General features: G+C 38.0%; 1 protein-coding gene across 2 annotated transcripts in view; it reads left to right on the top strand.

The window, feature by feature from the left end:
- The window catches only part of GRM1 (glutamate metabotropic receptor 1), a 493073-nt gene that overhangs the window by 415439 nt on the left and 59378 nt on the right, over window positions 1-18256 (top strand). The window lies entirely within an intron of this gene.

The following is an 18256-nucleotide window of genomic DNA, read 5'->3' as shown; positions in this document are numbered from 1 at the left end:
GCTCTCCAAGAGGGAGCGGAGGAATCGAACTCGGGTCGGCCATGTTGGCTGCGTGTAAGGCGAACGCCCTACCCGCTGTGCTAGCTGGAGCGATAGCACAGCGGGTAGGGCGTTCGCCTTGCATGCAGCCAACATGGCCGATCCGAGTTGGATTCCTCCGCCCCTCTCGGAGAGCCCGGCAAGCTACCGAGAGTATTTGATATGCCAGACACAGTAACAACAAAGTCTCCAATGGAGACGTTACTGGGCCCGCTCGAGCAAATCGACGATCAACGGGAGGGACTTTACCTTACCTTTAGCCGGGCTGGAGCGATAGCACAGCGGGTAGGGCGTTCGCCTTACAAGCGGACAACGTGGCCGACCCGAGTTCGATTCCTCCGCCCCTCTCGGAGAGCCCGGCAAGCTACCGAGAGTATTTGATATGCCAGACACAGTAACAACAAAGTCTCCAATGGAGACGTTACTGGGCCCGCTCGAGCAAATGTGCTGGAGCGATATCACAGCGGGTAGGGCGTTCGCCTTACAAGCGGCCAACATGGCCGACCCGAGTTCGATTCCTCCGCCCCTCTCGGAGAGCCCGGCAAGCTACCGAGAGTATTTGATATGCCAGACACAGTAACAACAAAGTCTCCAATGGAGACGTTACTGGGCCCGCTCGAGCAAATCGACGATCAACGGGAGGGACTTTACCTTACCTTTAGCCGGGCTGGAGCGATAGCACAGCGGGTAGGGCGTTCGCCTTACAAGCGGACAACGTGGCCGACCCGAGTTCGATTCCTCTGCCCCTCTCGGAGAGCCCGGCAAGCTACCGAGAGTATTTGATATGCCAGACACAGTAACAACAAAGTCTCCAATGGAGACGTTACTGGGCCCGCTTGAGCAAAAAATTTTAAAAAAATTTAAAAAAATTACTTCTGGCAGTGCTCTGGAGTTATATGAGATTCTCAGGATTCATCCACATGCAAGGCAATTAAAATACTTGCTGTGCTATTACTCAAGATCCAGCCACAATTTCTCTATTTACTTTTCTATGAACAATGTATCATAGGAATCATTTCTTAGTTTGCATTACTGCACACGGAGAATGTCTCCTGCTTTGCCTAAAATCTCAAAGTTCAAATGCATCATTTTTCCTTTTTTTGCCCAAATGTTTGGGCATTTATTCTCATACGCCCTTCAAAACACAAATGTTTTATCTCCGTCTGACTATTATTTCAAATATACATTTCCCTCTGTAGAAATATTTCACTTGTCTGTCAAAAGAGAATATAAACCAAAGCTTGCCTTAGAGGGTTACAGAAGTAGCTGAATGGAACTCATAATGGTTTCTTTCTGCAGGCAACCCTAAATTTTAACCTCTGGAGAAGAACATTTTTCTTTTTATCCTGGAAGCAGTATGTTTTATTGTAGTTAACAAGCCACAATAGGAGTTATTCCCCAGAGCCATAGGGATAGAGAGAGAAAACATACCTACAGCCTGAGATTCACCTGAACATCCAGACAGGAAGTCTTGACTGTCCCTTCTCTTCTCCAGTCTTTTGCTAATCCCTTCCCTTTGGCCAAGTTTCTCCAGAGGACAGTTGCTAAAGAGAATCTGGAAAATGTAGATCCCAGGAACTTAATGGAGATTCCCTTGAATTCTTAAAAATTAAGGAAGGCTTAACTTCTCATGCATTAATGGAGAAGTAAGACTTGGTAAGATTGAAAACACCACTTCTAGCACCAACTAATGCATTCCCAAGTATGCACCTTCAAGGAATACAATGAGGGGCTCAGTTTCGCAGATATCTCTGGCTAGGCTATTGAACTACTACTGGATCAAGGAAGAAGGATGCACACAATGTGTTATTTTCTATTTTCTGTGGTCAAAATTTGCTCACAAGGAGTTACTTCACTTGACCCCACTAGCATTTACCGAGGAAACTGGAGCCCATTTTCTGTTACGTGGCTACTCTTCAGATAGGGGCACAGTGAACACGATCCCTATTCTGCTTGATGTGGACTCCTTTGCTGATAACAATAGAAGTAGTTCTGATTACTGAACTTACACCTAGGGACAGAGAAATAGCTGGGGTGGTTAGAAGATGAAGCAGCAATGATAGAGACTGAACCAAGGTTTACAAAAGTATCTAGAACTGTCTAACGGTTGGTGGCCGTGCACCTAAAAGATAGTCAGATCAAGAGAATCTGAAGAACCATAGAAAATATGCACTGTGGATTTAAAAACAAGCACATGTATGCTGATGCTCTTTATCAAGCCTCTTTCCATTTCCTTGGTGTAGTAACAGACAGGAAAGGGAATTAAAAGACACAGGAGATGAAGAAGGATAAGGGAAAGGATAGAGATGAGAGGTAATAGCAATCAGGGACCAGCACTTAACAAGCTTATTCTTGTGATAGAATAGGTGAGTTACAGATATTTGCAACCTTTCTTAACACAATCCCTTCCAAGAAAATAATAGCTGTTTTATAGAACTATAAGACCTAAAGAGATAGAATAACTTTCATCTGAGCTGTGTTTGCTAGAAAGTACTATAACTAGATTTATAACAAGACAAAGCATCTTAATATACCACAACCACATAGAGTCAAGAGTCACTATATGAACTTCTACGTTGTCTACAAATGTAAACTTCAGTGCTATGCCTTGTTTTCTCCATAGTTTACAAAGAACCTATAGAGATACACTTTAGAGTTAAGGAGACAGAACCTAGAATTAAAGAAACAATATTTCTGTACACAATTATGAGTTTTTAAGGGACTAGATGTCCAACAACAGATCAGTGGATCATGAAAATGGGATACACACACAATAGGGCACTACACGGTGATAAGGAATGATGGAATGATGAAATCTTGCAATTTGCTACAACATGGTTGGAATTTGAAGATATCACGTCACATGAAGTAAGCCAGAAGAGGAGCAAATGTAGGATGATATCATTTATATGTGATATTTAGAGTAGCTGGATGAGGAAACATGCCAATCTAAAGGAGGGTTCCTAAATCATCCTTGACAGTATAGGAAGTGTAGGGAATAGAAAGAGAGAAGTAATGGGGGCAGGGTTCAAGGGGTTCAGGTGTATGGATGGTATTGAGGAATGACAGACATAATATCCAACCACAGAGTTTTCAACACTGAAATCACAAGACCCAAACTTTAATAACCAAACTTAAAGGTACCTGTCCAGACCAAGATGGCAGGCTGGAATTGGGTTGAGGGGGAAGGTAGGAACGGGAACCTGAGAACACTAATGGAGGAAAGTTGACACTGGTGGTGGGATTGGTAATAGAATATTGTATGTAAAAAACCCAACTGTAATAACTTTGTAATTCACAGTGTCTTAATGAGATAAAATTATGAAAAAAGAGCAAAAAAAGTAAAGCGAACTATATATTAGTAGGGAAAAAGTCTCTTAATTTAAGAGTCCCATGGATATAAAATGTGACTGTCCCAGCCACTAAATCCACTGGCTAAAATGTTAAGAAAATAAAGGAAAATAAAACATTGCTTTTGCTTGTTTAAGACTTATAAAACTTATAGCACTAGGGCTTCATGCATACACCACCACCCTTCACCAGGGTCCACTTCCCCCCACCACTGTCTCAGTGCCCACCTCTGTCCTCCCAACCTCTGTCCCCATCTGCCCACAATCGTAGGCTCAATTCTGAAGACCAGTTCCCAGGTTCTATTGCCTTTGATCATTTGCTATTCTTTGACTATGTTTAAAAAATATTGGGTTTTCATCTTACTGTACATATGAAATGACTATAGTCTCTTTGAATGAGAGGGAAATTTTTCAAGCACTCTTCATAATAAGAATTGCTATACTGTTCTTTTTAATACATCCATAGTCGATGAGGGTAAAAAGGAAATCTTTATTTTTCATTCTTCTCTCTGCATCTATGCTGTTTTCCTGAATACAGAATTACTTGGAACCTTAACTTCGAAACAAATCTGTTAACTAATTTCAGGTTCAGTCCCAATAGTCACTATCATTGAATCATTTACATTACAGAGCAGAAACAGCGAGATTTCCATGTTTAGAAGTGACAGGAGTAGACAGGACTTACTGCCTTTTAAAAAACACTATTGAAGTATAATATGCACACAGAGAAATAGAGATGGGAGAGAAAGGTTTGGATAGAAGGATATTATTACTAATAGGTTTTTGCTCTATCTGCTCCCATTATCTGGAACATCCTTCTCACTGGGAAAAGTCAAGACTTAATTTCTTTCCCTATTTTAGTTTCATTCAAATGTCAATGTGCTATCAGGTGGGACTGCCCTACTCACACATTCAAAACTGTGATTCTGTACTCTGAGACTAGCATAAGGCAACTGGTACGGGTGTTAAGCTGGCATTCACTCTCGGATTGTACAAATCCAGAGTAGGTATTTTCCCAAGTTTTTTAAAGTTGGGAATACCTGGGACTGGAGTTACAGCATGGTAGCTAGGGCATTTGCCTTGCACAAGGTCAACCTGGGTTCAATTCCCAGCATCTCACATGGTTCCCCGAGCACTGTCAGGTGTAATTCCTGAGTTCAGAGTCAGGAGTAATCCCTGTGCATCACGGGTGTGACCCCCCAAAAATAAAGACAATACCTTTTTTAAAGCTTGTTTTACCTTGATTTCTGCCCTACAAACTTTTACCCCCTTTATTGCTTTCAATTTCTCAAAGCCCTAACCTAGAATATCAACTCCTCAAGGAAAAGGATGTTTTGATTGCTACTAGTATTAATACAACACCTGGCATTTTGTAGGCCCCCTAGATATATTTTGTACGTGAACTAAGAGAAGAATGAATGAATAAATAGTCTCTGCATTTTGTTCCTATCTGTTAACCTCAATGATCAAGTCTCTCATTTATTTATCCCCATAGGCAGCATCTTATCTGGTATATGGGGTTATTAGATGAAGATTGGGAAAATATATATGAAAAAATTTCTGAGATATCATTTTGGTTTCCGGCATGGTATATATTCTTTCTTACAAACATTGGTATGGCCGGAGGAGTCTATCTCATAGAAATAGCAGAAAATAACAATAAAATATCAATCCTCTGTGATTCACAGAGGGTACTGGTTTCCTTTAGAGTCGTTTACTTGTTTAAAAACATACACAGTACTAACTCCACCTTTTAAAGTAGTAACTGAATCACCACAAATTACCAAGTTAAAAAGCTATTCATGATTGAATTTCAGGCATACACAATCAAGCAGCAGTCCCTTTATCTGTGAGCCCTACCCTCCACAAGTGTCCCCAGTTTCCCTCCAACCCTGGCCTGCCCTATGACAGGCAATTTCCCCCCCTTTTTTCCCTTGAAGGAACTGTGCTTTGCAACACTGTTCCTGAAAATGCATCATGCACATCACTTTACCTCCTTTCAGCACCCAGTTCTTGTCCAAATTGATCACTTCCCCCCATCACTGTCATAGTGATCCCTTCTCTGTCCTAACCCCACTCCAGACACTGTGGCAGGCTCCCTACAAAGGACCAGCTTTCCTAGCCTTTGTATCTGTTGTAATTGGGTATCATTGTTGGGAAAGGTAATATAATTCTGTATAGAGTGCCTGGCAGATAGCTGAGTTCAACCTACATATATCCATCAATGAGATCATTTTATATTCCTATACAATCTCTATTAATTTTTCAAAGATATTATAATTGAGAGATTTCCTGAAAAGCACTGCTTTTAGTTTTCATTGTAAGGGACTATTCTATTTCCTCTTAATAATGATTCTCTTATATTTTTTCCTTTCCATTGATTGATTCTACTTAGTTCATATTCTATAGCATTTCCCTCTTTTCTTCCATATACATGATCTGGTCACTGAAATGTGCCATGAATTGTGCTAGCACTTGTATGCAAAATAAAGTTAAATGTGGTCCCTTGTTCTGAGCAGCACATAGTTTAGCTAGAGGAAACATCAACACTTGATGCTCTTCTGATGTCAGGGAGGACATAGGGAGGTAGAACTCATGGGATGTCCTCAAGTTCTACCCAGGGTAGGTCTGCTTTCTTCTCTTTATTCTTTAAGACATTTCCCTTCTGAAGAAATTTTTCTGTTTCCTTTGATTATAACTACTTTCCCTTCATTATATTTTCTCTATGCTTCTTGTTTTCTTTCTTCCTCTTTCTAAATAATACCTTAGGTTTAAAAATCCATTGAAACATGCTTTAGAAGCTTAATCACAATACATCCAATTTCCTATGCAATAAAGACTTTCAGATTCTTACAGCATCTGTCATTGAGTCACTATATTGTGTATATCAGCAGGTGACCCACTCTTGCTAACAATAAACCCAAGGCCATGGTACACAAAATGCAAAAAAGATTCAAAACAGTTTCTGTGCCTGGGTCAACCTTGTTTTTCAAAGGCAGTTTTAGTGAACCGCCAAAACTTTCATCATGTTGTCATAAAGGTTTTCTATGACAATGAAATGACATTTTGATCATCAATTAAGGGCATACTTCAAGCAAAATAAATATTAGTATGAATAAAATAGAAATTATCAAAATATAAGATGCTAGAGCACAAATTAGAAATAATAAACAAAGATTAACTATCTAAATCAAATCTATCCACTATATATGTGAAATAATTAGAGGACAAAAAACTTGTGGTAATAAAATGCAAATTGCATTTTAATTATTAGAGGATTCCAATTAAAATGCTTCCAAAAGCTTAGTGCTCCAGATGTAGCTATTGTGCAGAACATATCTGATCTTGAAAGTAGCAATATTAATAGATAAAAATAACTCCAAATGAAGTATAATATCAAACTTTATTAAGGTTTATTAATATGCGTTTCCATGTTAGGTCAATTGAAGAATATCACATGCATATGCACACACATGCCTACACATATACATGTTATGTCTCATCCCCTCTCAAAATCTGTTCTCTACACAACTTGCAAAATATTTTTATGCAAAAATCAGATAAAAAACATATTAGATGCTGTATCTATCCTACTTGAAATCTCCCTCTAAAACTAAGAGTTAAGGATATATTTTTGATGATAAAAGCAGATGATGCTTATTGTGTCCTTTTATATTTGGTTGACTTACATAAGACATAAATAAATCTGATTCACAAAAAAGGACCAGAGGCAAAGTGAATATTTGTCGAAGGAGCTTAGATTTCAGAGGTATTGGAATTAGGAAGCACTTAATGTTCCATGGGTGGAATGAGTACATTTTAAAAAATAATGTATCTGTTATTCACTGGCTACTTTGTGTGCTCTTGGTATATTTTTCTGTGTAATATATGAGTATGTGAGTATAACCTGAAAATCACTTAGTATGGTTAGGAGCTCACAGCCATTGCAGCTGGGCTAGACAATTATGTGCCTGTTTCTCTCAAGTGAGAAAAAATCAAAGGCATCATATACAATTATCAATGATAAGATCGAGCTGGAACTCAAGTGTAAAATGATAAAATCTGAGTAGAGAGACATAGCTGTGAGATGAAAATGTCAAATCCTGTATTATAGATATGGTCTGACAGAAGTACACAAAATTTGTGACTTAAGTAAAGAAGCAATAAAAATTAGCTTCACTTAACAGTTCTATTTTCTCATGATTTACTGAATGTACAAGCAAATGAGTAGTTATATGCCCATTTACTCTTTCATTCAAGAATTTTGTTGGTTTTGAGTCACGCTAGTGGTACTGCTCAGGGCTTACTTCTGGCTCTGTGCGCTGAGATCACTCTTGATGGTGGTGCTCAAGGGAACATAGGGGTACTGGGAAGTGAACCGGAGTTGACCAAGTGTAAGGCAAGTACCCTATTCACTGTACTATTGCTCTGGCCCCTACTCAAATATAATTGGAATTCTTAATTTTTATTAATTGCTACCATTTTATTCACATTTTATAAGAACAATCCTTTTGAATTAAATGTCTCATGTTTATTCTAAGGATAGGTGTGAATCTTTCAAGATTCAATTTGATTCTATTTTCTAAAATTAGAAAGTAAATGATATGGAAGAAGGTTTTATTTGAAAGTAAAAGAAGTAAAAAAAATACTTTGTTTCTGGAGGTACACTGCCATTTTTAAAATGTATTTCTAAAATAGTGGTATAAATTCCAAACTTAAATGTGAGAAGCTAATTTTATTACATAAAGGATAGCATTTGTGTGATTCTAATCCATGGAAATATTTAGTTTAATTTTTATCTTTGCAAATGGGAACATGTATTTGGGAGGAATTTCTTTTTGACTCAAGGGACTAACTTGATGAAGATTTTGTCTTCAGTTGTAAATAGCTAGAGAACTTGACAAAATATATGACATCACTGTGTTCAAGCACTAGAAATCACTTTGTTTAATCATAACTTTGAGCCCAGGGATTTGAAGAAAGCAAACAAGGTGAACTCTAAAACTACTCAGACTTTCTGTGTGGAGTTTCTGCTGAGAAACTCCATCAATGAGAACACAGAATGAGAACACAGAACTTGACCATCTTGTTGACTTAGGATGAAAGAGTCTTTAGGATACTACAGTATTTGCTTTGCTTGTGCCTGATCCTAGTTATATCCCTGTCACTGCATCATGTCACCAGAGAAAAATCAAGAGTGATCTCTGAGCACAGAGTCAAGACAAATCCAGGAGCTTTGCCAGTTGTGTCCTACCTCCAGAACATACCAAAAATTTAAGAAAACAGAAATCAGAATTTAGGAAGCCAAGGTAGCTAGAATTTATTAGAGCATAAGGGAGAAAAAAGGATCTATGCAGAACATATTCCAGAGTATCCAACAAATCTGAATATGATTTGGGTAGAATTTTGAGGGGTCAAGTAGTGCTCACACATAATGTCACACAGGATATTCACAAGCATAAAGAAATTGCATTTAATGCACAAGGAATTAAATATATACCCCAAAGAGACTTGTATATTAATAGTGAAGATGAACTATTTCTTTAGGATAGATTATTTTAGACAGTCCCTAATAATTAAAAGCAAGACTGAATATTAGCCTTCAGTGACATAATGGTGGCCAGAACATGAGTGACTTAACTGGTGGCCATAACAAGTTAAATATGTCCTCAGGGGAAAATAAAACAGAGCAGTTTACACCTGATGTACATAAATGTCCAACATCTGATAAAAAGTTTTAAACATGTGACAAAGTGAGAAAGATGTGACACATGACCAGAAGGAAAAATCAAACAATAGAAACAGATTGAAACTACAGTGATGGGTAGACATAGCAGTCAAATATGTTAAAATAAGTACTCACTATAAATATACACTGTAGCACTGTCCTAGAATGGGCACTGGTAATGTCTCACAACAAATTGTAAGACTTGCTGTTACTGTTTTTTGGCATATTGAATACCTCACGGGTAGCTTGCCAGGCTTTGCTGTGCAGGCGAGATACACACTAACGGATTTAAAAGAAGACACTAATATCAAGAGAAGACAAATTAAAATATAAAAGACAACAAAATAGAACTTCTACAGTGAACAAATAAAATGTAAGAAAAAATTAGTTTCTTCACCAATCATCTATTCTTGGACACTTGAGTTATCTCCAGATTTTGGCTATTGTGAATAGTGCTGCAAGGAACGTAGGGATGCAATGCATCCTCTCCATTTTGTTTTAGGGACTTTGGAGTATTTTCTAAGAAGTCAAGTTGCTGGGTCATATGAAATCTCAATTCCTAGATGTTTTTTAGGAATGTCTGTATTATTTTCCACAAACGATGGACCAGTTGGCATTCCCACCAGCAGTGAATGAGAGTCTCTTTTTCCCTGCATGTGCGCCCACACTGGTTGTTCTTGTTTTTTTGATTTATGCCAGTCTCTGTGATATGAAGTGGTATCTCATTGTTGTTTCAATTAGCATCTCCCTGATTATTAGTGATGAGAGCATTTTTTCATATGCCTTTTTACCATTTGCATTTCTCCTTTGAAGAAGTTTCTGTTCATCTCTTCTCCGCATTTTACATAGTGGAATATAACTTGAGCATTTTCTTTAACTTAGAAAAGATAAAGTCATGAAACTTGTTGCTTATATAGAGGGACCTCATGTTGTGAGAAGTTAGTCAGAGGAAGAGAGAGTGACATGAAATGATCTCTGTCATATGCAGGATATAAAGAAACAATGGTGGAATAACTAGTACACAAAGACAATGGAAACAAAGAACATGAGAGCTTGTCTTCAGTAGAAAACATGTCTCTTTGGGGGATGGGGGATAGACTGGGAAGGGGCAACAATGGTGGAGCGAAGCATTTAACTGGGAGGAGAGGGTGCTGAAAGTTGTTAAATGTTGCATATGAAACCCTATTAGCAACAATACCATAAACCACAGGGTTTTCATACATATATAAGTCTCTCCTTTAAGCAGACAGGTGAGCGGGAGGCAAATGGGGTAGGGTGACATTGTGAAGAGAAGTGGACACTGGTAAAGTGTTTGGTGTTGTAACATTGTGTGCCTGAAACCAAATCATGAATAACTTCGTAATTTTATGGTGACAAAAAAATTTAAATTAAAAAAAATTAGCGAGGCTAATTTGTGTGGTAATATTGAGGGTGAGTGTTGTGGAGATTGAATTCAGGCAAGGACTTACACGTGTTAGACATGTGTTCTACTACCACATGGACCACACCCCATCCCAAGAAAATATATTTTAATGAAAGAATTAGCAATATGTTGGACAATCTGTAAGATGAGTAAACTTAAAACCATATGAATGTCAAATAGCCAAGTGAAGTTTCTTTATATACCATTTCTTTATATACCACACGTGAGTGAAAATATAGTTTTCTCACAATTACCTTTTTTTACAGAAAACTTTGGTTAATTGACAAGTTGATTGAAATTTGGGGGCTATATCTAGCTCTGCTTTAAGGGTTATTCCTGGCTCTCTGCTCAGGGATGACTGGAGACCTCATGCAGTGCTAGGGATTCAACTAGGGTTTCCCACATAAAAAGCAATCACCTTAACTCAGTACTGTCTTTTCCCCTGTAGGGCATTTGCCTTGCACTCAGCCAACATGGCTGTCCTAGGTTCGATTCCTCTGTCCCTCTCAGAGATCCTGGCAAGCTACCAAGAGTATCTCGCCCACACAGGAAAGCCTGGCAAACTACCCATGGTGTATTCGATATGCCAAACACAGTAACAAGTGTCACAAAGGAGATGTTACTGGGCCTGCTCAAGCAAACTGATGAACAATGGGAGGGCAGTGACAGTGACAGTGATAGCTTCTAAAGGTCATGAGTTCAAGAGAGGCTTAATTGAGCAATTCTGACACATGATTCAGTTAAGATTTTATCCAAGGATTCTGTCATCTAAAAACTTTACTAGGGCTAGTAGATGGATCTCTGCAAATGATTGCATTAGTAACTTTAGATTACTATGGGGCTAAGGTAGAAACCTCTGTGTATTTTATGGCAACACATTGGATATTTCACATCGCCATCTACCATGCTCTATTTGTCACATAGAGCAACTCTAGAATAATGTGGTTGTAGATGACAGTTGTTGAAAACCATTTTCAATTGGCTACAACAAAAACTTAAATAATTGAAAGGATATTCATGCGTGAGAAAATTAAACAATATAAAGATATTAGTTCTCCCCAAGATGATGTATTGTGTCAATCACTTATCACTTAATCACTTAACTTCCTGTTAGTCGTCGATTTGCTCAAGCGGGCGCCAGTAATGTCTCCATTTGTCCCTGTCGCGTGCTAGTGTAGCCCAATGGCATCTGTTCGCTCCGGGAACATGAAGGGCCTCAAACCGATCATTCATGATCTTGACATCTTGATCGTTCATGATCATGACATATTGTGTCAATATGTTTATGAAAATTTTGACATGTCATTTCTTCTGCCACCAGAAGCCCAGACTCAATGGAATGTTCCTTTAGCTAAATTATGTTTTTAATTATTGATTTAGTTCTGTTTATTTGATGAGAACCAAGTTCGTGTCTTTCTTTTATTTTGTTCTAAAGTCATGTCTAATTTCTTCATTTTTTTCAAATAATAGATAGGAGATATGTCATACCAATGTGATAAAAAAATAATGGACTTAGAACATCTAAATAACATTAACACCAATGCTAATTTATCCTTGGTGTAAGAAGTTAAGACAACAAAATTGAAGAAGACATTTTCTATTTCTCTCTGTGACCAAATTATATATAACTTTTTTTGTTTATTATTTGTTTTAGGGCCACTCCCAGAGGTGCTTGGAGCTTACTCTTAACATTGTGTTCAGGAATCATTCTTAGTAGTGTCCAAGGAATCATATGCAGTGCTGGAGATACAGTTGGGTTTTGTTGCATGCATATATGGAAAGCACCTATCTCTCCAACTTCCATAACTTTTATTAATCTAAAATTATTAACTTTAATGCATTTATTTGGATTTGTCAGAATGTCACTATGTACTAAGTTATAGTTATCACAGTTGTCAATTTAACAGTAATAGAGGCCAAATTTTGAGTGGTTCAGTAATTCTCACCAGGATAGTATCAATAATGACAGCTGGATATTGGCTCCTCCCACCACATCAAAATGAGCCCTTTCTGGGGCTTCCTACTGATCTCACAGGCTCCACTAAATTGGCTGTTTTCTAGGAACAGAGTTGCATGGTTCAACCACTCTGACATTCAAAGTGAGTATTCTGATACCAAATCTTTCCAAAGTCATTCTCTCACAGGTTTGCCTTCACTGGCTCCCAACCTTGGACAAGCCCTGCCAGGACGAGGAATAGCCACCTGGTTTCCAGTGGCCTGGCAACCCCAGGACTTTCCCCAGCCCAAAGCTCTTCCTTCTAAGGGATCCTGCAACACTGAGCACTAAGGACATTGTAGTTGTGACTTCCCCAATCCCAACCAGTGAATGTTTGTCTCATGTCCATGTTAGACACAAGTTTTTTTTTTTTTAAATTTTATTGAGGGCTGGAGCGATAGCACAGTGGTAGGGCATTTGCCTTGCACGCAGCCAACATGGCCAACTCGAGTCTGATTCCTCCGCCCCTCTTGGAGAGCCCGGCAAGCTACCGGGAGTATCTCGCCCGCATGGCAGAGCCTAGCAAGCTACACGTGACGTATTTGATATCCAAACACAGTAACAACAAGTCTTATGATGGAGACGTTACTGGGCCCGCTTGAGCAAATCGATGAACAACAGGAGGACCATGACCATCCATGAATTTTATTGAATCACCATGAGATAGTTACAAGCTTTCATGTTTAGGTTGCAATCACACAATGATCAAACCCCCATCCCTCCACCAGTGCACATTCCCCACCACCAATATCCCCGGTATACCCCACCTTTCCCACCCTCCCCCTGCCTCCATGGCAGACATGATTCCCCATAATCTCTCTTTACTTTTGGGCATTATGGTTTGCAATACAGACCCTGAGAAGTTTACCATTTTGATCCTTTATTCACTTTCTGCACACATTTCCCATCCAGACCGATTCCTCCAGCCATCTTTTTCTTAGTGATCCCTTCTCTATTGCAGCTGCCTTCTCCCCTTTGCTCATGAGGCAGACTTCCAGCTATGGAGCAATCTATCTGTCCCCTGTATCTACTATCCTTAGGGTTAGACACAATTTTTTAAAATTGTTTTTATCACACCTTCCTCTCTCAAAAAATATGTGTGCATGCTAAAAGTAGTCTATAGACCAAACATGATTGCCACTCAATGCCTCTCTTGCAAAACACAGTACCCAAAAGAAGAGAGAGAGAACAAGGGGGAATGCCCTGCCACAGAGGCAGGGTGGGACGGGGGGATGGGGGTGGGAGGGATGCTGGGACCCGTGGTGGTGGAGGATGGGCACTGGTGGAGGGATGGGTACTTGATCATTGTATAACTGAAACCCAAGCACAAAAATTTGTAAGTCTATAACTGTACCTCATGGTGCTTCACTAATAAAAAAAATTATGTCTGCATTAAACTCAACCTCTGTCCATCTAAATCATAGCAAAAGAATATTGTCACTGACATTACACTTGACCCTGTTTTATATGCATTAACTCTCAGATTCACCCCCAAGGAAAAATATCACTTACACCCCATTTGGTAGGTACAAAACTGAGAAATAGAGAAAGACTGGGATCTGTTTATGTGACCTGATAGTATGCGGCAGAGTCCCTGGTCACCAGAGGCTTCTTCTAATTGCCACTTACATTAACTCATATCAGCAATAAGCAATTAGGACTGAGTAGACAATTGATGCTCATTAATGCATGATTTTGTTATTAAAATTGTAAGAATATTTTCTAAATTTAAAGTCAGTAAAGTCTCCAAGAATAAATGAAAATGTTCTTGCACTAAAATATTATAAATGCCTATGTGTTATTCTTTCACATTATGATAGATGTGAAACTAGTAAAATTATTCAAGGTGGAGAAATATTTACATCACACGAGATGATTTTCTATAAAAAAGTATTCTATTAGTAAAGTAACCAAAAGAGGCAAAGAGGGGGAAATAAAAGAAATAAATAGATATTAAAGGACTCACATAATAAAGGAAGTTTATTCTGGTATAACTGAAGATCCTATTCTTTTTTTCAAAAGAACAGGAGGGAGAGATTAGAAAAAAGATAATCCTAAAATATGACTAAAAAGTCAGATGAATTATAAACTGAAATACATGAACCTCAATAAATCCTAAAGAAGATGAACTCAAATGAGACATTACAATGAAATGGCTTTTTAAAAGATAAAAGGAAAATCTGAATATCAGCCACAGTATAAAACCTGCTTCACATAGTGAAACAAAATGAGAATTGCATTAAGCTTTTTGTAAAAAAAATAGTGTGAGGAAAGGAAAAGTATGACATATTTAAAGTGCTGGAAGAAATAAAAATGAACCTATAATTCTATTCCATGGCCAACAGAATGGCATGAATCACTGAATGAAGATAAATTATGTCAATGAAAACTCCCATGCCAAGTGAGGTATTTTTTTCAAAAGTAGTAAAAATAAAAGGCTCTTCAAATAAACAAAAGTTGAAAGAAGTAATAATTCTTAGATCAGCACTGCAGAAAATATTAAAAAGATGTTGTTCAGGCAGAGGAAAGTATAACAGAGATTTAAATCTAATGAAAAGGCTAAAACAATTGAATGTATATAATGTATATAAAACAATAGAATGTACAAAAAGCTTTAATTCAAAGTCGGCTAAAGACTTGACTATTTAACATGAAACACTAAAAGACTTAGGAAAAACAGATGTTATGCTCCTTGATATTTGCCACAAAAATGGTTTCAAATTTTATATATATATATATGGGCTGGAGCGATAGCACAGCAGTAGGGCATTTGCCTTGTACACAGCCAACATGGCCAACCCGAGTTCGATTCCTCCGCCCCTCTCAGAGAACCCGGCAAGCTACCGAGAATATCTCGCCCGCACGGCAGAGGCTGGCAAACTACCCGTGATGTATTCAATATGCCAAACACAGTAACAACAAAGTCTCCAATGGCGACGTTACTGGGCCCGCTTGAGCAAATCGATGATCAATGGGAGTACAGTGATATATATATATATATATATATATATATATATACACATACATACCTATGTAGAGAGAGTGAGAGAGTACCTATGTAGAGGGAGAGTGAGAGAGTACAAATTAAAAAGATCCTGTGCAGTAAAATAATTCTACAAAAATTAAAATTTAGGGGTTATTGACCTATTTCAGAGGTCAGGAGTGCTTGTCTTGCCTTCACAGTACCCCTAGTTCAATCCTCAACTCTGCATGTTTGCCCAAGCAGTCCTGCTTTCTAGATGCACAGTATTGCCAGACTGTCATATTAAACTATCTATCCTGGTTGGCCCAACACTGCTGGCACTAGCCCCCAGACTCCCTAACCATTGTTTGGGAACTTTTTCCTCCCAGATGAAAATGTAACCTATTTATTAGGGAGGATATTTGCATCTCATACATCCAATGAGGTATTAATAAATATCCAACTCTATTTTCGTATAAATATAGAATCCAACAAAACAACAACAACCAAACAACCCAATGTTTAAAAACAGGAAAAATATTTTAATAGATATTTCTCCAAAGAAGACATGCAGGTGACAAATAGGCATATGTAAAAATGTTCTCTTATGAAGGACATACAGATGAAAGCCACAAGTAGAATCTACCATCAGAAAATGGTCTATATTTTAAAAACTGAACTGTAGCACTGTCCTCCCGTTGTTCATTAATTTGCTTGAGTGGACACCAGTAATGTCTCCATGGTGAGACTTATAGTTACTATTTTTGGCATATCAAATACGTCATGGGTAGCTTTCCAGGCTTTGCTATTCAGGTGAGATACTCTTCGTAGCTTGCTGGGCTCTCTGAGAGGGGTGGAGGAGTCAAACCTAGGTCGGCCACATGCAAGGCAAAAGTCCTACCTGCTGTGCTATAGCTCCAGCCCATTTTAAAAACATAAGGCAATAAATATTGTTGAGAATATGGAAGAAAAGGAATGCTTATGCATTGGTAGTAACATAAATTTGTGTATTCACTGTGGAAATCAATATAGATGATCCTCAAGCAATTAAGTCTGCAATATGAACCAGTAATTCCACTCCTAGATATTTAATAGAAATAATATAGAAACACTATTTTAAAAAGATATGTGCACTATTGTCTTCATTGTAACACTATTTATAATTGCCAAGGCAACTGAAGTGTGCATCAACCATGATTGGATGTTTAAAGTGTGGCCCATAGGTACTACTCAGATATATTTTTAAAGGAAACTTTGCCATGTAGTACAAAATAGATGACTTTTGAAGTGCTTATGCTAAGTTGAAGTAGTCAGAAGATGAATTCTATCTGGGTTTCACTTGTTTGTGGAGTATAAATAAAACAAATGATTAAGCAACAAAACAAAAACAAAGGGAAGACACAACAAAATGGGGGTTAGCAGAGAGAGTGCAAGGGAAAAAGAGAAGAAATCAGTAAAGTGCGTTAGTTGCATGATGTTGAGTGGTAACTAGATTTTTGGTTTTGATAATGAAGTGGTAATTCACGAAAATGAAGAGCTATATTGTTAAGATATACAAAAAACCAACGGCCAAGACTCAGAGACTATAAAAACCAGCTCCCGGAACCGCGCGGCCGCATTGGCGGCCGCGCGACATCCTATTATGACATCTTATTATCTCATTCCTACTTTGGACAAACTGGCAGGCTACCGAATGTAGCCTGCCCACACGGCAGAGTCTGGCAAACTCCCTGTGTCATACCCAAAATGCCAAATACCAGTAACAATGATAGGTCTCATTCTCCTAAAGAGCCTGGAATATAATCTCAGGGCTAGGATGAAGGAGACGTTACTGGGGCCTGCTCGAAGCAATCGACGATTAACAGGATGATTTGTGATTGTGATTTGTGATATACATATATGCCATATGTAATGTTTTTTCTCATTTAAATATTATTTAAAGCAGAAATTATTCATTGATGTTGTTAAATACAAATAGGTGAAAATGTACTAAAACAATGATGAGAAGGATGGGAAGATGAAAGGAATAATGCTACTTGAGCTCACATACATTATATGTGAGCTCATATTTTGAGTTTAGACTAGATTGTGATGGGTGCATTTTATCAAACCTAGAGCAACCACTAAAAAAAACCAAAAAAGATAACCAAGAATTTAATCACCTGATCACTTGATATTCTGTTACTCATCGATTTGCTCGAGCGGGCGCCAGTAACGTCTCCATTCACCCCTTGTTGCGTGCTAGAATAGACCAATGACATCTGTTAGTTCTACGAACACGAAGAGCCTCAAACTGATCATTCAGGGTCTTGACAAAGAAGAATTTAATATTGGAGATAAATGTGAGACTAAAACATTTTCAGATAATGCAAAAGAAACAAGAAAGGGTAGAAAAAGGAAACAAAAGAACGGATGGGAGAGATAGAAAAAGTAGTAGAGATGATTGACAGATGATTGATCTCCAATCACATAAAATACTACAATGAATGTAAGCGTACAAAATGACCTAATAAAATAATTATCACATTAGAGAAGAAAAGAGCTAATTGCATGCTACTTACATAAAACACCTTCAATGCAATATTTAATGTTTATTTTTATATTATAGCAATGAAAATGCTGACCAAACAAAATGATGGGATAAAGTTTGAAATATTCAAGTCATGGCAACTGTCCAATAAATTTGGACTTGGAATTTTTCTTTCACAAATTTATTTGATCTTTTTAATATTAGAGCAAGACAAAGGACCATAAGAAA

The sequence above is a fragment of the Sorex fumeus genome, unplaced genomic scaffold (assembly GCF_029834395.1).
Source record: "Sorex fumeus unplaced genomic scaffold, SorFum_2.1 ptg000061l, whole genome shotgun sequence".
Taxonomy (NCBI): domain Eukaryota; kingdom Metazoa; phylum Chordata; class Mammalia; order Eulipotyphla; family Soricidae; genus Sorex; species Sorex fumeus.
The sequence above is the reverse complement of the archived record's forward strand: the minus strand, read 5'-3'. Positions and strand labels throughout refer to the sequence as shown.